Here is a 22547-nt window from a genome sequence, read left to right as displayed (position 1 = left end):
GTGTGACATAGCATTGGGAAATAAATCAAGTTAATACCTGTAATATCAAGCTGGGGTATTTGTCCATTTTCCCTCTTGTACCATAATATTCCCATCTCACTTTTGAAGATTGTGCTCGCTAAGAACTTTCCAAGCAAAATGATACAATGTGCTTGCTTAGAATGTTCCATACTAGTCCAGTTAATCTAGAAGATTTGAGGGGGAACCCACCCTGTAATGCATTTCAGAATGATCCCCTGAACACCACACTAGAAGTCCTAAAAATATGAAAAAGAACGATGATAAAACAGTGATGACCAAAGAGAGAGGGAGAGAGAGCGATGAAGGAACATCAGTGGAGGAGGAGTGATGACGAAGGTCAATGAAATTACATCGATACGAACGGTGCACAATTTTATATATGTGCGCATCTGTATACACACTGTTCCACCTCTGAGGGTTCAGTTGGTCATGTTGGTTGGAGCAGAGTTTTGCAGCCACCATGAATTCTGTTTGTTTCCAGATTGTTTGTTTCGTGCGTTTCGGTGGATAGGAAAATAGCAAGGAAAACCGGTTTGTGTATGCAAAGTTCAATGAATAATATATTGATCTTCAGACTATACAGGATTATTCCAAGAAAATTAAATTACAGTTTATAATAGGGAGGGGACAGACGATTGGTCATTAGCTGACAAGGGCTACTTTTTTCTTACTGTTTGATTTGTACGTACAGCTATGTAGCCGATAGCTCTGTTCGCCGATGTGTATAGTGTGATCAGCAGGAAGAGAAAATTTTGGTCAAAGTCATTTTTAATGCACTGTGGGTGATACAAATGTATGTGCATAGTGGAGCTCCTGCATAGTATTGTGTGTGAAGTTTTTCTTCAGTGTTATACATACATTTAACTGGGAAGTCAATACATATACATGTACATGTACTGGTTTCCTGCAAGACCCCAATAATGGGTGGGTAACGCCTGTCAACATGTAGAGGCACAGTACTCATATGTAGTGCTTGGCGACACCAAAGCTCGCTTGTAACTGTGTTTATTAACGGTTTCGTCTCCAACTCCCTTAATGGCTTAACGTGCATACCAGGGATAACAATGTCAGTTTTTCTTTTCTGTGTCTGTGCAAACTGCATGTTTGTGTATAGGGAAGAGGTGTAGTCATACAACTCTACATGTACGTCTAAGTCTGGTGGAGTGGAGTACGGCCGCCACCATGAATTTTGTTTTCTCCAGACTGTTTCCCAAGGTTACAGAAAGTGTTTTTTTATGGCCAAGAAAATAAGAGAAACCGGTCTGTGCAAGCAAGGTTTAGGAATAATCGATTGATTTTATCCCTTTGCTAATGGAGGGGGGGTGGTGGTTCCCCAGGATTATTCCAAAAAGATTGCTGCAATGAATTGGTCTTTTTAAACAAGGAGTGGTTGAGATTGGTTATCAGTATTAACATGGCCACTGCACACTTTTATGCAGCAACTAAGACCCAACCATTGTCAGAATATGGTTGGGTCTTAGTTGCTTAAACTTGGTTTCCCAATGCATATGTCTGGGTTTTCTCTGTTGAATTTGTCATACGCACTTATGCCCATAACCTTCCTACTCTTAACACTTCCTACATCTTTCTTTGCACTCCGTGCATCAAGCAGATCTCTTGAGATGTCTCCTCTTCCATAAAATTCAATGACCCTAGCAACTACACCTGTTGGGAGGGCATCACTCCTCCTTTTCCTTGTGTCCAATTGACGGACATCATCAACCCTAGCAGCACATTTGGTTAGAGAGTATCCAAGTCCAAGATGTTTTCTCAGATGCCGCCTGTATCCATGGCTGTATTTCCGCTTCACGGACAGGGCCGCTGCTAACACCCATTTCCCATGCAAGGCTGACGTGCTTCTTTATTTGTTGAAACCCAACACTGTTGTCTTTGTTGTTCCCACGTGACTCTTTGGCAAACTGCAGAAACCTTCTTGACTTTGGACTAGCATTAATTCCTTTCCCTTTTAGTTGCTGTTTTTTCTTGGAGTTGCTTTGTGAGTCAATCTTGTCAACACTTCTGCATACTGTCTACAGTTTTTTGGCATTGCTTGCTTGGCATGGTACATAGCCTTGCAAAAAATACCACTAGAGACTGACGTCTGCCGTGCCTCTGATGAGTGTGTTAATGGTGATGTTCCTTTGGTGGAGGACATCCTTTCCTTCCTTTTGGCATACTTTGCCCTGCGTTTTTCACTGGTCCTCCATTTTGCCTGTGCTGTTTGCTTTGCTCTTTGATTCTGTTTCTGTCTTCTCCATTTGCTTCGAAACTTTTGTACACAAAGTCAGGTTTTCTCGCAGTATTGAGCTTTTTTCTCCTCTATTAAATTTGAAAGATACCCTTTGACCCTCAAGTTTTCAGATGCTCGATGCAATTTATAGAGTTTATGGTTCTGTTTGATACGCTGTCGGTACTCTCTTTGGTATTCAGCATGAGACTTGCTATTTTTGGAGGTTCCTCCTCTGCTATCTCAAGCTGTTCATCCAACTTCCTCTTCACTCGAAGATTATAGCGATGTGCATCAGTCATTCTGTACTCTGTACCTGTTGTATAAATTACCAAGACCAAAGAAGACATTCAAAATGTATTCAACCCATAAATCCACCAATTAAAAAGTTGCAAATTGTCCATTCTATGTTTGTACAGTTTAGATACAAGGTGTCACTGTCAATTATAAACAAAATGTTTAAAATGAAAAAAGCAAACTTTTTAAGAAAATACAACCAAACAAAAAGAAAGAGGTAAAACACTACTATGTAAAAAACAAAACGTAAACACAAGAAGACTTATCACGGAGTGTGCTGACTTACCGGTATTATGCGGGCGCCATGGCGAGAATGTCTCCTTGCCTAAAAATACATGTAGTACATGTGTGCCAACATCATCAGCATGTATGGCCTACAACAGTAGCTTTTTCTTTTTGAGAAACCTAAAAAAAAAAAAAAAATAACACTAACAGGGTCCCCAGGGGTTCCATAAAGCCAAGTTCCCCTGTCTGTGTAAGCATCACTTGCCTACATCATGTAATATTTAACTTAAACCCACTACGACTTCATTGCATTCAATTTTAATTCACTGCGAACTCACTCCCATACCATTAGATAACAAATGGGACAAATTTAATACGAACGGGGCGAAGTCGAAAGCACCAGTATTCAGTCGGGGTGAAGTTGTCCACTATCACTAACGTTATACAAACTTACAAAAAACCAATTTCGAAAATGCAGTTTAGCCCTGTCAACTAGTAATATCCTCACATATGGCCACTTCTTGGAATGCCAACGTGAAAAACAACAGGATTTGACATTTTCAATCACTGTAAAAAATATTCTTCCGTTTGTTACAAAGAACGTTTAGAATGGCTGTCTGCTGAAACCAACATGAAAAAAGCCCCGAAACTTCAGCCTACAAATTGCAATTGCAACAAAAATTGCACAAAATTGCACAAAAACTCAACCATGGAGAAATCTGTCCAACACTCTGACATATTTAACTCGGACATAAACCTACATGTATGTTCTTTGCTGATTTTTGCATATTTTACAAAATTTTCAAGTGTTTCTTACGTTCGTAACTGTGGACACTAAAATCATTTGCAAAGTATCACGGGTAACTAACATAAAACACTGATGATTAAGAAAAATTAGCAAGGCTATTCTTGAAGTTTTTTATTTTTCTGTTGGACTTTAACTAAAAAAAGTGTAAATTATATGTCGTTTTGCATTTTTAAGAGGGACTTGAGATGTTTATTATTTTTCTTCCGTTCATTAAATATGGGCAACAACAGTTCGCTGCAAAGACCACAAATCCCCCATTGATTATCTATTAAAATCTTCCCTTTTAAAATGCCATCTGAACTCTTCTCACAAAAAATACAGAAAATAAAATCTATTTAAGTAGATACAAACCTTTTGGCTGCTCTTTCCCGGATATTTCTTTTGATTGTTCGAAGGAAAGCTGTCACCGACAATGAATTTCTCTGTTAGTTACAAAGTGGCACGAAATCAACCACGGTGGATGCAATGCTTAAAATGATTTATATCACAAAAGAAGTGACCGAGCCTAAAAACAAGTGATTTTTAGGTCATCCATACAGGGTACGATTTCACGTGTATGACAACAGTTCAGACTGCGCCAATCACTAGTTAAACATGGTGATGTTTTACATTAGTTGCAAAGTGGACACAAAAATTATAGCGATCAATTTGTTGATGTTTTCTCATCCTCAATGGTAATTGGGGTCTTGCAGACATTTTACAAGATGTTTATTGAGCTTTTATATTTTGAATAAAAGTGGCTTAAACAGGTAAAGGTGAGGCTTGTAAATAATGATTCTGGCCCTTTTATCATCGTATGATGTAGTGGACACGATGTGAAATGAACGTTAATGCAGGTTCAGCTGCCATTTAGGAGCCTGAATTTACCATTTTTTGGGGTAAAGGGCTGAAATATTACTTTATTCAAATGATATGACCATTACGACAAAATAAATTTGTAAGGTTAAAATAAATTTATTAGGTAAAGTATTTGAGTCGATGAAATTCTGTTCAAGCAATGTTCCCTTTTTGGGTGCCATTTTTGAACTAAGTTTACGCTTCAACATGAATAAAAATAATAAACTCGCATTCACACTGAATTATTTATCTTCATTTATCTCTCAAATACATGTACAACTACATGTACATGTATAATCTCAAGCAAACACTGCTTGAAAATGGTTACATCATCTGAGAAATTAAAGTTCATTTTATGCATCATGAAAGTTAGCCAGTATTGTGACCTTACACATATAGGCTAGTTGGAAACCCCTCATCTGCCCTACAGTTACTGTGGCTGATGGATCAATGGACTTGTTCCTGCACCATTCATAATAATGTCATACATGTAGTCAGCTATCATATGACTGACATGTTCAGGCTCTACGGCTTCGGGTAGCAACGGATTGCAATGTGTGCCAAAAGACCTGCTGCTCAGAGGGCTTGCTTGACAGTACCCAGCACGTCAGGTGGACCATCTCTGAATTCGGCAGTAGGGTTTTGGAACGAAGTTGAGTCAGAAAATTTTTTCTCTGTGGCGTCAGGATTGGTGAGTCAATCAAAAGATTGATTACCCTGAAACCAAGGTTGGTGGGGCCAGAATGGGGAAATGAGGATGATCTTGCAATGTTTCAACTCTAGACCTTTGAAACGAGAGACATCAGTGGGAATACATATCCAAGCATGCTTGTCCAGTTTACTGAAAGTGCATCTGTTGCCCAGGCATTGGGATCAAGACTCCGAGTGCAGTATACCACTAAATGGTTGTCGAAGGCTGAGCAAACAGAAGCAAAATCTTCTCAATTTTAAGGACATTTCTTATTTTTTAAAAATTACTCTGATTTTGTTTTACTAATTAATTGGCCTTGTAAAACCTGTGATGTAGTTCATTCTTCTTTCATGGAAGTGTTTGCCCTCAGATTTTTGTGGACACCGGGCATTCACGTGAAGTGGCTATGGCAAAGCGCAAGTTCGTGACAGCACTCTTCACTGGTTCCCTCCTTTGGTTACGCAAAGAGAATTCAGGTTTTGTGGGAGTCCGCCAAATCAGGTCCTCGTACATTTTGAACGGTCCCGAAGCATCGTGTAAATACAATTGTTTCAACATACAAATTTCATTAAGTTTTAGGGAAGTTTTGAGCACCGCATGGTCAACTAACATCTACCCCCATACACCTTGCCCCCCAAATTTTATTCCATTTTTACACTCAACTCGAAGACCACAAATTTGAAGGTGAAAAAAATGGAATTCCGGTAAACCTGAAAGATTCCCATGCCTGAATTTAGAAGGAATAGAAATTTTCAACAGGGCAGGATGTATCATTCATCTCTTAAATCTTGCTAAATTACATGTATGGCTGGAGATACCCCCAGATGTGAGCATCTATTGTAGTGATATAATGTACAATTGTCTGCATTATTGCAACTGATTTTGTGTATACATGTACATGTACATGGTTTGTTTGTCAACAATCTGCTGGTAAGTATCACTGAATATTCAAATATTTGATTGAATTGAGAGTTGAATATTCTAATAGTGAATGATTCAAATTGACTTAGCCTTAACATGAACAGACTAAAACTTGGACCACAGCTGTAGAAAACAGGACACCCGTAGCCCGAGCTGCTGTGTCCACTTTCCCAAGAGTATCTTCTATTTTATTTCTCTCACTGCTGGCAGACGGGGACTTATTGATGTGTGGTCGGTAATGTCAGCCATAATTTGGTCTCTGATGGCATCTGACATGTACATGTAATTGGGACTGCAAGAAAAGCATCAAAGTCAGACCACAGCACTCGAAAAGGCCAAATAGCTCTTGCACTAGTTGCAGTGAATGGTGTCACTGTTTCATGACTGCCTGTCGACACACACAGCTATATACATGTATAATACAGCTCTTTGGGTCAACACAACATCAATGAATCAGGAATGTTGGAAAATCTTGGTATTGGGAGTCAGCCAGCAGTGTACAAATGTACGTTTTTGAAAGGTTTTCTTTGCAGCTGGTTTATGCGTTGGCAGTATGTTAAGCACCGTAACCACAATTGCCTATGTACGCGCTGTGATCATGATGAATATGTAAGAACTCAGCACACCCATAAAGCAAACCAAACCGGGATCCACTGTGCATACACTGGGGTTCGAGTTTGGGTCGCTCGGCAGCGTTCGCACTGGGAATCATTCAGGTTTTCTCTTTGGCTCCAGTGATTACTGGATGACCCGGTTCCCAACTGGGTCTGATCTGTCTACCAGGAATCACCCAGGTTTTCTTTCCAGTCCCGGTGAGTGTGGGACAACCCAGTTTCCACCCAAATGGGGTCACTACACCAGGAATTATCCAGGTTTTCTCAGTCAGGACCAAAATCCCCAACACCGGGGTCTGGGGGCCAGAGTGTGTCTGGTTGTCCCCTGAATAGTCCAGAAGGTGCAGTTCTGGACCCAACATGGTCTGAACTCTTACTTCTTGGTTTACCAGCTCCAGGTGTAGGGCCCTAGCCAGAGCCCTGGAAGGCGCAGCCCTATTACCTGTGCCCAGTGTGCCATAGGCCCAGAAAGCATGTCTCCAGTATGAGTACGTGAGCCGGTGAATGGCTTGATCGATTGTCACCAGAAGGGCACAAGGGAATTGGAGGCCTGGAAAGCGCAGCACTGGTGATTCGGGTATTCTTACCAGGGGCCAGATGCCCAAAATGCGCATCCCCAGCAAGTGATTTAGATGTACCCGTTTTCTTGGAAGATTAGCTGTAATGTGAGGAGCTCGATCAATTACTCACAGGTGAATTACTCACAGCTACATGTAAATCCACAGATGGTAATTGGCGTTGAGGGCGCAATTGACTTTGCTATAACAAAAAAGCAGTTGGGAGCCTTACACTAGAGAAATATGCAAATATACATGTAACTTACTTGTTTGTCTGCGGTAGCCGCATACCACACCAGCAACTTTTGTTTAGTGTACACATGTAGTTACTGGGAGCTTTGCATTGAATGGAAATCTGGGGCAACTAGGAGAGTTGGTCAACCCCACGATACCCAGTGAATTAGATTTCATTCATCAGAACACCCCCTTTGTCTTTGATTGAATACCATGGGTTATCTCCATGGAGTGTCGCTGACTCCACTGTCAGAGCTTATGTAACACACTTTGTGTGGGCCAAGAGCGTGATGAATACAGGCCATTGATATGGTGTGCGCGCCATTGCTTACGACCCTGCTGGGCTCTGAACACGTGCACAGCACTCCAGAACCCACACTTGGGAGTGAGGCCTGCCAAGAAGAAGGTCAAGACTTCATCCATTCAATGGACGGCTGATGACAACTTCCCCCGCTGACACCGCTTTCAAGACACAGCAGGTGTTCAAGTGCAAGAACTGTTTCAAGGTTTATCAAACTTGAATCTTGTGTTTTTCTTGTGTCTCTTTATTTTATAATTATGGGAAACATTTAGTTAGAAGGGGGCTGTGTTAGATTTATCAGTACATTCAGAAAGGGGGTTTAAATATAACTTAGAAATATGCACAAAAATTATGTGCGTGCTTAGCGCAAGATGAAAAATGGGAAAATTTTACGGGTAATATTGACTGGGTATTTGATGAAATAAAATCTTGTACAAGTGGGGGCTGGGCATTGATGCTGGGCATGCATGGACTACTGGGGAATGGGAACGCGAGCCATGGTGACCGCCTGTGGCAAGCCTAGACCTTGTGAACTTAGCGGGTGCTCACGCTTCACTGTAGCTGAGCGTCATTGGGTAGTTAGTGTTGTCGCGTGGGTAAGGCAAGTGCTGGGTGTCTGGTTATTATGTTAGATTGGATCCAAATACCCCAGCATGAATCTCAGCTACACAGAGCCGGGCTTAGCCTGGTGACGTTGCTCCATGTCTGTGGTTGCCAATAGCAAAATTGGAAAAAAAAAAGCAGCCAGGCAGAACACGGTAAAAATATCCTGCCGTCAAGGGGTTAACAGTAACTCCTTTTCCTTTCTGTGGAAGGAGGATGGTTAAAGTTGGAGGTACAATACTACCTGTATATTCTCTGACCAGTAGTCTCTATTCTCTTTGGGTTAAACTGGTGTTCTCATCCACTGTGCATGTGACCCATCATTTAACAGTTGTTGACCACTGTGGTGTGGGATGTGATGTCTTGAACACCTGACGATGTCTTGAACACACATACATTGACGTGTACATGTACCTCCGGTACATGTAGCGTCCTGAGGCAAAGCTGAGGGGGCTATGCATGCCCTTGGGTGTTCGAGACGTCATATTCTACACCACAGCGGTCAACAATTGTTTTGTCATACTTCTGTCTTCAGGAATTTATTAAAAGAAACAAGCTCTGTATTTCAGAAGACGATGGACCTACTACTAAAACTGTACAATTAACATAACAGACATAAATTATGCAAATTGCACTGTCCATTCACTTTCATTAATTGTGTAAACTCTAACGTGAAACTCATGCGGATACAAGTGAGTACATTTATATAGTCTGGTTAGTGGTCTCTGCATTACCTTATACGCAGCGGGGACAGGAACGAGTCTGTCATATGAGGGCAATCATCGATCAAATTCCCTGGTAGCCTATGCACAAAACATATCATGGGTACCGTGAGTGTGATATGCTGAAATGTCGCCCTGTCATGTGATCCTTCTGGGCCAATAAATGGACAGTATCCAAGATAGAGGTACATGTACGACAATTCATATTATTATGTACCTGTAATAAGCTTCCACACTTACGACACATGTACATGTGGGTACTGGTACATACATGTGTGTACATGTACGTGTGCATGTGCATATATATTGTGTACAAAATGAAAATACCACACGCACCACATGCACAGTAGAAACTGTGAGTAGCACATGTACATGTACAGGTACATGTACGGAACGTGAACGTACAGTACTAGTACGTACATGTACGTTTGGGGCAGGTTCCTCAAAAAATGGACCATTAGATAATGTTCAACTTTGGGCGTTCATTTTTCAAGAAGTGAACAGCAGTTAACCAATTTTCCAATGTCTGATGAAATGAAGAAAGTCATGGCTGATATTTGGAACACTGATGACCATGCATGCCCATCTTTCAACTTTAATCGGAGTTGATTAATCTCAAATGTCAAAATTAATCTCAAACTCAAAAAAATATCAGAAGTACATGTAGTAATCCCCGCAGTTATTTTGCACAGATTAGTATGTGGTGAAAGGCGATTACATGTATATTTACACATATTCAAGCCATAATCACAAAATTAAAAAATATCTCACACAAATAATCGGGTCCCACAGTCGACAGTCATAAACATCATTCAATTCTGTCCAAAAAATTGACTGCAAAAAACAGCGAGTAAAATCCAAATCGATGTATATGAACAACACAAGCTTTAAAAAAGGTGCAAAAAAGCACCCCAAACTATCATCCTTTTATGACTGGACCAATCACATTTTCTTAAAGTTTCCAAAAACTGCAGTCCAAAATACAGATCATGGTGAGTTTGCGGCTTCCGTCAATATCTCACGGTGACGTTAGGACACATTTTGCAGCATCATGGGCTGTTTGGCCTTTGACATCAACCCTGACAGTGCACCCTCTTTTTCATTCGATATTCATGAGCCCCTCCATGGAATGGCAACACTCCAGGGTTTTTCTCTTTATACCAGGGTTTCTCAAAAGAAAATCCCTCAAACTGAATGATGTTCATAAAAAATGATGTCCGAAACATAAAATACGATTCATGATGAAAATCTAATGCTCAGAGTTGTTAATTTTGATTTAATTTTCCGCTGGGATATTTCTAAAATGAGCATCATGTATGGAATTTTTAAACACAACATCTGACAGCTTTTTTGCCATTGCCAAACATCATGCACTTTCCATCAAAATTCTCGAATGTCATCAAAATTCCATCAAAGATGACGTTTGGTAGGAACACATTGTATTCATTGTACATCTTTGATGCAGCCAAACATAAAGATTATTTTCGGTGGTTGAAAGGTATAAGACCTGGCAGATTTGCTGGTATACGTAGAGTGATTATAAATGGAAAAAGAATGCATGTAAAGAGAGCCAATCCTTTCTCAGCATTTTCCGTCAATTTTGTGCTCTTTTTTCCCATGGGTTATATTTTACAGCTATTTCTTAGGTGCTTTAAAATACATCAGTTTAACAATATACATGTACTGAATTTTCCGTGTTGAGAGAAGTTTTAAAGTCAAGTCCTCTGGTGCAAACACTTTGACGTAAAAATTTAAATAAATTCAACTCCATTTGATTTGCACTAGTAACCAACCAGATGTCCACCAAATGTACACTTTATGCCTAATTACATGTACATGTATGTACATGTACTCGTACATGTAATTAGAAGGTGCTAATTTGTAATTTACCGTACATGTACATGATCAAAGTCACTCTTGTAGAAGTTTTGACAAATGACTTGTGGAGTTGCACTTTGGTTCATTTTATGAAGAACATGCCACAGGCAAAGCATTATACATGTATGGGAGGTGCTAGTGTACATTACATGTATGTACATGTGCATGGACCGGTACGTACATGTACTGACATGTGCACACATCAACCGCATGAACATGTCTGCACTGTACGTGTATGTACATGTACCTGTACCTGTACACACAGTATCTTTCATATCCTTTTTTACTGGCAATCAGCCATTTATGCCAATCATGGATATAAAAATATATCAGGTAAATGTATCAGTACATATATGTATATGTTCAATTACGTACCGGTACATGTACAATTATGTACATGTAGTAAAGCCATGTACATGTACAGAGTATTGCTGGTATACAATGTACATGTGCATGTATATGGCTTGTATGACGTGTCTGGCTTTTGTGTTTCAACAAAGTAAAGGTACAAAACACTTTAACACTTTGAACATGAAGTGAGCAGATGTCTTCAGACAGTCCATTCCGTCCACACAATTAGTTTTCCATGTACATGTACACTGTACATGTAGCAGGGTTATTGTAAACACAGGCCAACCCCCTATTTTTTAAAGTTAATTTCAGAATGAGGGAGCCTTTGAGTTGGACAGCCAGCAATAAGCCATTTGTGAGTTAAATTTGAAAAAAATCTGGTACACTGAGTTATCTGATTACACATAAACATAATATGAATTTCCCAAAGACACTGTTACTATACCTCGTGATTCGGGGCAAGCTTTTGCTGAGCGACCACCATCTCTGGAATGGACTGGTTCCTTTGTGCCCTTCTTTCCATTGAGAACAGTCTATTGTTGCAAGGCGTCTCTTATGTAACTAAGAAAAAGCTTGCCACGAGTCATAGCAACAGAGGCTTTAGAATGGAGAATTCCAATTGTTATGTTCACATGAATTTAAAGTACTCAGTGTACCAGATTTTATTCAAATTTAACTCGCAAAAGGTTCATTATACAAGGGTGTGTATAGCACAAGCAGGTCAACTGAAGGTCAAGGGCTGGATCAACACTATCACATGTCTGCTTATAGACCCATCCCCTATGCTTCTTGTTTACACCGAAAAGCCAGGCATGTGAAAAATGGCACAGAAAAGAAAGTACAATTTTTCTAAAAGAAGATAAGACAGATGACACTCCAAACATGTGCATGTTACATGCATTATAAACACTGCAACTTTTTAATTAGTACACAGTCAATTAGAAATACATGTAAGCCTACATGAAAGCCAGTAGCAGTAGAAACTACATGTACCAGTACCTCCTGACACACAGTACATGTACTGGAATATTGCAGGTTATAAATTTATCCAAGTTTTTTATTTATTTATTCTGATATACAACAGCAGCAGGCCTTGCGCTAACTTTTTTTTCCTGGCTAGCCCACTAGGCTACATGTACATGTAGTTAACTGGATATTTTAGCCCGTTTAGAGATTTACTAGCCCATATATAAAAAATTTTTAAAACCCAAAATTTGTTATCAGCTCACTAATAAAGAATTTGACATTTCAGAAAATAAAAGGCTGATGGTATAAATAAAGAGGCATGCATGTTAGTTAAATATTGCTTGATTCACTGGTAACGGAGTCGGGAACAAAATCACCTCTTTGCTCCATCTTTCCCCTCATTTGGGTTGCTTACGTTAGGCAAAAACTGCCACTTTTTGCTTACTTTCTGATATTTATATATAGATTTATATTGAATACATGTATTTATTTTGATCCAAGTTTTAACAGGTAGGCTTATTCTAAATTTTTCACTAGCCCACCAGGCAACCAGGGAACAAAGTTTAGGTAGCCCAGAGTATTTTAAGCTGGAATTTGTACACTGGGCTAGTACTATTTCGAGGCCTGAGCGGAGATCCTCCACTTACAGGTATCATGGAAAGCAAAACAAAAAAACAACTAATAACATAACTGACTTACATATTAAAAAAATGGGACAAATCCAAATTACATGTAAATAAATAAATAATTGTATAAACATAAACTTGAGTAAATGCATTTAAGTTAATTCAGTGTAAAGTTGGCTAAACCTGTGGCAGTTTACATGTACACTGTACATACATGTACTTGAGCTATGACTGCGAAGAACTTCTGTAAATCTCTGTACGGAACAAAGATGCGTCCTTATGTCCGCATTTTCCTACATTGCCTCTCAAGCTTACATTTGATTTCATTAAGCTAATTTTCCCTCGTTATTTTCATGAAAGCGGCACCGTGACGAACTCACCCATCATGTTTAACTAGTTTTGTGATAAAATAACTTTTTACATACCATGTGAACAATTCTGCTATATTTGTTATCAAGTATAGAAAATTGTGCCCAAATCAGAATGTCACTCATTCCTATTTCCCACGTAAGTTTTTCTTATTGTCTTCACTTATAAATATAGCAAAATCAAGAGAGGATTTACCATAACCTTAGTCATTATATTAAATCAAACTTCACTCTTGTTTTGAACAGATGATAAAACTAGTGCTGTGCTCAAGACAGTTTTTCTAGAAGTGGGTCATGGGTGGCGTCCAAACTTTGCAAAGTTAGAATTGATACATCAGCTACTTCTTCAGATGTATTCCATGAAGATCAGCTATCAGAAATCATGGAAAGATGTAGTCATTTGGATGGGAAAACTTTTTCCAAACTACCCCTCAGCGAAATGTAATCATCTTCTTGAATCAACTGTACCATTCTGTTCTTGAACTCCAAGCATCTGACCATCACAACTTCTACAGCCAAGCAGTCAATCTCAATTTCATAGATGCGTCAGTGCATTTTTTTTCCTTTAAAATTGTTTTTCATTGTTCTCTTCAGTGTACATCAATTGTACTTTGATATTGGTTTTTTATGGGGTGCATTTAATTTAGTTTTCCCCTTCCTTGAATGTTTTTTCGGGTCAAAGGTGTGAAGCAGTTGGCATGTCCCGCCTGTCCTTCGACAATCCTCCAGTACAACGTGAGGAGTATCTGTCTCGAGGAATCTGTCTGGAGCTATCGAGTACTTTTGGCAGTAAAGTATTTTTTGCCGTGAACAATTTGTATTCCAATAGGTATCAGGAATGGACAATAAGAAGTGAACTTAAGAAAACTAAGTTGACCTGCCTGTATACAAAACTCAACAAATCCAAAGGAAGAAGTAACACAGTCAGTGAATTTCTTAACGAGGTATTAGAAGTAAATGAAGTGCCTATCGTGGAGGCTAGTACATGTAATGGTAGCATAAATGATAGTACATATAAAAGTAGAGTATGCAATACCAGTGCCTCAAGCAGCACGACAAGTAGAGTGGAAAGCACACAGAAAGCAGAAGAAAAAACAGAAAGTCAAAGAAGAAAAAAAGAAAGAGGCAGCACTAAAATCTAAAACAAAAGAAAACAACAACCTTCAAGAGGAAGTAAAGATTCTCAAAGATCTCTGCAAAGAAAAATCAGAAACAATTAACCTGACTGAAAAACTTTTGGAAAACCTTGAGAAAAATCTGCGCACCAAAACCGTTAAGATCAAAACTGCTGAAGCAGAAGTACAAAGATTGAAAAAAAAAGTTGAAGGAAAAAACAGACATGCTGACGAATGCAAGATCAACTGATCAAGTGCTGTTTATCAGAGCCTCTGCAGCTAAAAGATGTACCTTAAAACAAACATAGAAAAAAATAAAAAATAAAGAAATGGAAACAAAATCAAAGGATGTCCAAAGGTTGACAAATAAAATCAAAGGCTTGCAAAGGAAGATGAACAGTCAGACAAAACTGATTGTGTCACTCAGAAGAGGAATGAATAAACTGCTAAAAGACTTGAAGGATCTTAAGGAGGAATGTGCAAGGCTAGACTTGGAACATGCAAAGTTGGTGTCTAATCAAATAAAACTGAGGGGGAGGGGATGGGATGACCATTTAAAGACAATGTAGAGAAATGTGTCATGGAACTTTGTTGTGAGTATGATATCCTAACGACAAAAGTGTGGGGGTGTTTTGTAAAAAGCATGTAAGTGGCTCTTCAACAAAGTCAACATCGACAACGTGCCATCTGCTTCAACTGTAAATGATATGGTTGACAGAGCCCATGTATTAAGTACAGGTAAGCTGCAAGTTGCCAAAGGTATGGTTAATTCTGACGAGTGGGATCTTCATGGGGATGGGACTTCATGAGATGGCAAAAAAAAAAAAGGACAACAGGTAAACTTGAACACGGGGCAGACAATATCAGGGGGGTTTTCATCGGTTGCTGTAGAGGATGCGTCTACACTTCTTGACAATGTCATTGCTATGATAGAGGAACTAAGTGACCTAGTGGTCACTGATGATGACGAGGAAGAGGTGTTAAAAATGCATGATGAAAAATATGTTTGCTGTAATTTCAGACAGATCCAGCTTAAACAAGACATTTAACCACTTCCTGCCGGGGCATTTATCAATGTTGATGATGCTGGGGCGGGATATTTATCATTTTTTTTCTGTTTTCAAAATTCTTTAAAAATTCCTATCTTCATTTACTGGACCCTTACAAACACGTGAAAGCATGTCTGGTGTCTGCTCTAACCTGAACGACAAAATCTATTGACGCCTGAGTATTTCAGCCAGGCCTGCAGCCTTGTAAAAAGAGAGCCCAGATTTTGTGGTGTTACATAATATTCTTTTGTTCACAAACTTGGCTCAGTGAGCTGCTGACCTCTTTTTAATAGGGGCCAGATTAGCATGCAGCGGTGCTGTGTGGCTCGTCCCTGTGGTGGTGGAATGCTTTTGTCCCAGTGGTAAATCCACTCGCTCTAAATGCCCCAAACCATGGTAAACTGTTTCAAAACAAGGGAGGACTATCTCCACTTTTCAGAGTGAAAAATGCTGGTAATGCCCAGCAGCCTGGTCTTTTGTTCCAAGTACATTCTTTGTTACAAGGCCCTGTTCCCTTTGTCCGAGTTCAGAGACCCTCCCCCCCGGCCACGCATATAAAGCATATGTGTCCGGATCTGGAATCCCTGGCAGGAAGTAGTTAATACCCAGTTACAGTCATACCAGGACAGTCTTCTGGGTGAAGACTCAGTTGAGTTGCATCTTTTGTTTTGTAATGCCCACTTTCTGCTTGGGATTTTAAACACATGTGAAAGTGTTTTGAAAAAGCATGAGAAAGATTTTGTTCAGGAGATGGGCCAGGGGCTTGACATGGATGTTAGTGCTAAGTTTAGTAGATTTAACTCTTCAAGAGAGTTGGCTGGGGCTCCATCAGAACAGGATGTGATGTATTAGGCCCACAAGGGGACCAGAAAAATGGTTGCAAAACCCAGTGGGATGCCTTCTGCTCAGAAACGCTGAACGAGGAATTCTACATAACTAGCTTCAGAATGAACAGATACAACAAATTCTTCCAAGGTGCTGGTGACTTATATTTTCATCACGACCACATCGCTACATTTTTACAGGCGTATAAAGGCTCGCTTAACATGAAGTTAGAAAGTGTCCTATTAGATTGCTAATGCCCACATACTCATTCTGTCATAAGAGCTCTTGGCATCATTCATTACATTATCACGGGCCCGTTTTTGAACATGCTAAAAAGTGGGGTACTTTACTTGGACCAAGATAAGTATATACAGGTCATGTTGGACGAATTTCAGGGATGGTCTCGGGATGGAACAGAGTTGCTTCAGGAAGGCGTTTGTCTTTTTCCGGAGTTTCAAGTTCAACAAGACGTTGTGTATGCAAGTTTGTTTCAAACACCATTTTCCGATTTGACCAAGAATGTTTTGGAAAAGATAATGGCTGGATTTGTTGAAGTCACGATGAGACAACTGCAGGATTTCCTTGAAGGGGGTATTTATGGAAGTGAGCCAGATGATGAGCTTAGAGAAAAAATGAAACATTGTAAGGTCATGCCGTAGACATGCCTCATTGCATTATCACTCTGGCATCCAGATGGTGAAAACTAACAAGACCGTTTCTCAGTAGCTGTCTTCAAAATCATGTGATGACCAGTGGAGGTTGCCATGCATTGCACAAGAAAAGTGTAATGCACTACAGGCAGAAGCACAGAGAAGCGGAGAAGGAGGTGCTGAGAAAAACAGAGGAGCGTATGAAAGATGTCAACAGACAAATGAAAGAGAAAGAGGCAGCAAAGATCGAAGTGAAACAAAAACTTGTAGCAAAAGTGAAAAAGCATGGTGGCCCCTGCATTACAGCAGATGATGTTAAGAATGTTTTGACACAACCCACAAAGCATAGTGAGAAACTTGATATTGTAAAGGACGAAATAAGATATCTTAAAACTGTTCTTGGTGTGGTAGACAAGTGTCTCGTGTTTGGAAAGACCTAGATACACTCATGTCAGATTTGAAGGCAGTGCTTCAGACGACAAGTGAGTTAGCCCATAGAGCTGTAGCTCTATGGTTAGCCACAGATGTAAGCATAGGTGCATGCAGCTCTCACACAAACGATGTGACTGGGCACAGGGACTCTTCTGAAGTACCTGCCAAAAAGCAAAAAGTAGAAAAGTCAGTTGGAAAGAAGGATCCTTACAAGTTTAAGGCTCAAGGTGAGTGGGTGGCAGTTGCATACGAAAAATGATTGGTTTGTTGGGAGTGTTGTAAGCGTAATATCAGCAGAGAGGGGAGCTGTTAAATTTTTAAGTACGGGGGTTTCAAAATGCCCATCGTTGGCCTCGGGTAAATGACATTGATACAATAGACAGTAAGTTTGTATTTGCACATGACTTCATTGTTACTTCGGCCAATGGCAGAGCTTGGTATGTACATGTAGCTGAAATGGATTATCTTCTGGAGTTACATGAAACTTACCATTCTGTGTACCTTGCAGGCTCGTTTGACATGTGAACCTACATGTAGTTCAAAACATGTGACGTTCACATACATGTACATGTAGATGTATGACGTATTAACCACTACCAGCCGGGGACTCCGGGATCGGAGCCGTATGGTTTATATGTGTGGCCGGGGTCTCCGAACTCGGACAAAGGAAACAGGGCCCTGTAACAAAAGACCGTACTCCGAACAAAAGACCAGGCTGCTGGGCATTACCGGCATTTTTCGCTCTCAAAAGTGGTGATAATCCAGCATTATTTAGAAACCGTATACCAGGGTTTGGGGTATTTAGAGCAAGCCGATTACCACCGGGGACAAAAGCTCTCCACCACCGCAGCGATGAGCCACACAGCACCACTGCATGCTAATCTGGCCCCTATTGAAAAGAGGTCAGCAGTGCACTGAGCCAGGTTCGTGAACAAAAGACAGCTGTATAACACCGCACAATCTGGGCTCTGTTTACAAGGCTGCAGGCCTGGCTGAAATATTCGGGCGTCAGTGAAGGTCACCTGTCAACTTAGAGTAGTGCCTGAAGATTACTCCGTGCGGCTATAAACGACTGTTAAATGGAATGATGAATTGTTGAAGGATTTTGAAAACGGAAAAAATGACAGTCATGCCAGCCCAGCATCCTCAACGTTGAAAAATGCCCCGGTCCGAAGTGGTTAAAGGCATGGTGAAGTTCTTGTCTGCAATTAACATTTAACTTCAGAATTTGTATTACTTCCACTTTGAAAATAGAATACATGCATAAAGTGATTTCTGAATGGGTTATGCTACAGTGGTGAAAGTTGATGATTTTTAATGCAGAAAACCCTACTGATAAATATGTAAACTCTGTGCATTATATTTCAACCATTTGTTCAAAGTGTTATATTTGTCATAGAATGCCCCTTTAATTAGTACCAAATTAATGCAAATACAATTGAAATTTCACATGTAGTTTATTTTCAATACATTATACTTCTGAACTAAGTGTTTGAATTGTTTGAAAACTGTCTTTCACCCACTGTTTAAGAAAATGGAGCTTTTAATTGGTATTTCCAAGCATATATAAAGAAAATTTATATTTTGACCCCAAAAGCTGTTTATTACCTTTTTTAAACTACTGAGAATTATATTATTTGCAAATGTTTCCAAATGATGCTACTCCAAGTTTGATGTCAATACACTGTTTAGTTCTCCAGTTATGCTGAAATTACTCAATTTTGGCCGTTTCCTGTACAAATTCATCAATTATCAATAGTCAATATTTACTTCAAGGCAATTTTTGGTCGGTCATATTTTCAAAAGTGAATATTTTGAGACACTGAAATTAAATAGCAGTAATATATGGCCAGACATGGTGTAGAATCTGAAGTTTGGTGGTAGTAGGTGCTTTACTTCTTGATTTATGAGTTCTCAAATATGGCTAATTAAGCATTTTTGCATTTTCCCAGAAATATGGCGCATATTACACAGCATTAAATTAATCGTAATTTCAAAAATATATGGAGTTTTTAGACAAGTGAGGTATCAGAATCTTTCTTTTTATGAGTACAACAGCCTCAAACTAAAAGAAATCCAGTTCTGTACACTTCGAAAAATACCACTGTGACACCTAATAAAACTTCCAGTCTGATGACGGCATCAGCCCCAAACTTCACACACGTGTTGACTGGGAAAAGATGGTTATCTACATCAATTTTCAGGCAATTCGGACAAACTCCGCCACAGACGTCTATTCAAAATTCCTTTTTTTTTAATTTTTAACCTGTCGCTTGAGGGCGCTCGACATCTACAGAAAGGTGACGTCATCAGTAGATGATTTGAAGAATACTATACCCCAACAGACTAACACCATTGAAAACAACTTGATACCAACATGTATTACCAATTTTAACAAATAAGACCACTTCCGGTTTCATCCGGAAGGAAGAATCACGTGATCTGACCCACACGAGATGAATTCAAGACCACATTTTATCCTGCCACTTGCTGCAAACAGAATGTTGCGGGAGGCCACGATAGATGTTATATATGGATTTTTATAAATTTAATGGAATATGTAAGTATTCAAAATTTAATAATACATAATTTGATGATGTCCAGGGTTCTGCCCAGGATGGTTTTAGTGCCGGCAGGACTATCTAAGCGGAGCGCCACCATCGGTTGGCGCGGAACGTACCAGAAAATTTTTGGAATCTAAAAGCCCCCAGATGGCCAGAAACAGCACTTTCTGGGTGTTTTCAGCTGTGTATACACAGCCTAGAATTAGGGATCTCATGTCTGAAATTTCTGAAATTTTATAAAAAAATTTGAAAATTTGTAATTTTGGTCAACTAGGGTGAGGTGATAATTTTAGACGGGCAATTGAAATAAAAAAAAGAGTAGAAATAAATATTGATTTTATTCTGTAAATCCCTTAAATATTGAATTAATTTCTATCTCTATGATGCCCATAATTTTTCATTGCTATTCAAATCATTTTTCATTTTTTTTTTGTGTGTTGAAAATAAGGCGAAACATGCAAAATCTTGGCGGAATATTTTCCTTATTTTCTTTGTACGAATGTTCGTACAGTATGCATATGGGATAACGACATTCATAAATGAGTGCAGGGATTTTCTGAACAGTCATTTCAAAGTCTACATGAACATAATGTAGATTGGCCATTTGCTTTTCTGACACATCTGGCCATGTGTCACGTGTATACTGAGCGCGTGTATCTTGCCATATGGAAATCGTTTACGGAAAAGGCAAAATCATGCTGTTACTTTTGAATAAAAAAATTGCGGAGTTAATATTTTCATCGTGGGATAAACAACAATTAACGAATGCGGTGCGATCGCTGGTTTAAAAAACGATCGCAGTGATTGTTTTATGCAACATCGAGCAGAAAATACATGCACCAAATGTTGCTAACCGTGGTCGGTGCAGCGAAAAACAGTCACGGTCGATTGTCAGTTTTGCAAGTACATGTAAAATTGTTTTTCTGCCAGATTTTTAAGTGTTTAAACGAAGTGTGAATGGGGTCATTTGCAATTTTGTCTTTCTGAAAGTTAAGCCAAATTTTCTTTTCAAGTTGTGGAACTGGGTAAAATGCGGAACTGGATAAACAACGCTGTACATCATGGAGAGGGAGTTTTCCGATCTTCGCGCACTGAGAGCGTTGCATATGCAAGCCTATGTGTGGCCTTCCAACCAATGGAAAGATTCGTTACGCACTATGTACACATGCATTGCGCGTAACAAAGCCTCCTATTGGTTCATGTTAATATTTGGTCCAGATATGTTGCATATGCACGTACGTGGGTGCGCAGATGATACGCATGGCAGTGCAAAGTGAAATTTACGAAGAAATTTTACGGTTTCTTCACGATCTTCATATCTTCACGATCGATCCCTCGACCAAGATGCTATTTTATTTGGGTTCTTATCGGGAATATGTGCCGGTCGGAAAAGTTGATTTGGCAGATTGTGGCGGTCGGCAATTCTGCGTGCCGGTCGGGCCCGACCGGCGCCGACCGGCAGCGGCAGATCCCTGGATGTCATTACGATGTAAATATTTCAGTATTATACATGTATTTCGTTTTATAGTTAGTGCTTGCTGTAACTTTGACGATAATCAATGATAACTAAGGTACCAAAATAGTGCCCAGAAAACATGTACAAAGTGAATGGGCTGAAATAAATATTGAAAAATCAATTATACATGTAAATCACTTGATGACGTCATCATGATGTCATGTTTCTTGGACCATCTGGGTTCTTCATTGGTATAAGTTTGATGAAGATCCAAAGTTGCAAAAGCACTCAAGTGGCTGTGACAAAAAAATGTGAAAAAAAAAATGGGCTTTTGAGCAGAAGAAGAAAAAGAGAAAACAGAAAACAGAACACTACGAAACTGCGAAAAAGCCAAATATAACAAGTTCTATGGTAAATCTTATGTATACATTGTACATGTACATGTACAGTACTACCGGTAGTATGAACAGCTGCCTTTACATGGAAGGGTACTGGTGCATACACCGTATACCGTATGTACACGTACATGTGCCAGGTTCCTCAAAATATGGACCATTAGATAACGTTCAACTTTGGGGGTTCATTTTTCCTGAAGAGAACAGCAGTAAATTAATTCCCAATGTCTGGTGTAATGAGGGAAGTTATGGCTGATATCTGGAACAATGATGACTGTGTCCATCTTTCAACTTAATTGGAGATAATTAAAGTCTTGAACATTAGCATTTTTGACGGATGTGAACAACCTGTTGAAATCCTAGCCAATAAAATTTATTGAGGAGTGATAATCCCTGTGGTTATTTTACACAGATTTATATGTGGTGAAAGGTGATAATACATGTATTTAAACATATTAAAACCATACTCATGAAATTAAAAAATACCTTTCACAATCAGTTGGGTCCCGAAGTTGGCAGTCGCAAACGTTATTCGATTCTGTCATTAGTGTCAAAAAATTGACTGCAAAAATCCAGCGATTAAAATCAAAATCAATGTACAACACAAGCTTTAAAATAGTGCAAAAAAGCACCCCGAAACCAACATCATTTTATGACTGGACCGATCACATTTTCTTAAAGTACATGTACGTTTCTGAAAACCACAGTTCCAAATACCGATCATGGCAATTTTGCGGCTTCCATCATTACCTCGCGGTGCCATTAGAGAAACATTTCGCTGCATCGTGGCCTGTTTTACATGTAGCTTTAAAAT

The 22547-nt window shown here is 39.4% G+C and overlaps 1 protein-coding gene across 4 annotated transcripts in view; it reads right to left on the bottom strand.

Annotated features, from left to right (window-relative positions):
• ipmk (inositol polyphosphate multikinase) overlaps window positions 1-22547 on the bottom strand; it is an 81518-nt gene that overhangs the window by 40906 nt on the left and 18065 nt on the right. The gene's annotated exons all lie outside the window — the stretch shown is intronic.

This window comes from Acanthaster planci, linkage group LG19, assembly GCF_054643075.1.
Source record: "Acanthaster planci isolate LZ-2023a linkage group LG19, COTS_SCS, whole genome shotgun sequence".
In the NCBI taxonomy this organism is placed as follows: Eukaryota; Metazoa; Echinodermata; class Asteroidea; order Valvatida; family Acanthasteridae; genus Acanthaster; species Acanthaster planci.
Note: the sequence above shows the minus strand (reverse complement) of the source record. Positions and strands in the feature narration are given on the sequence as shown.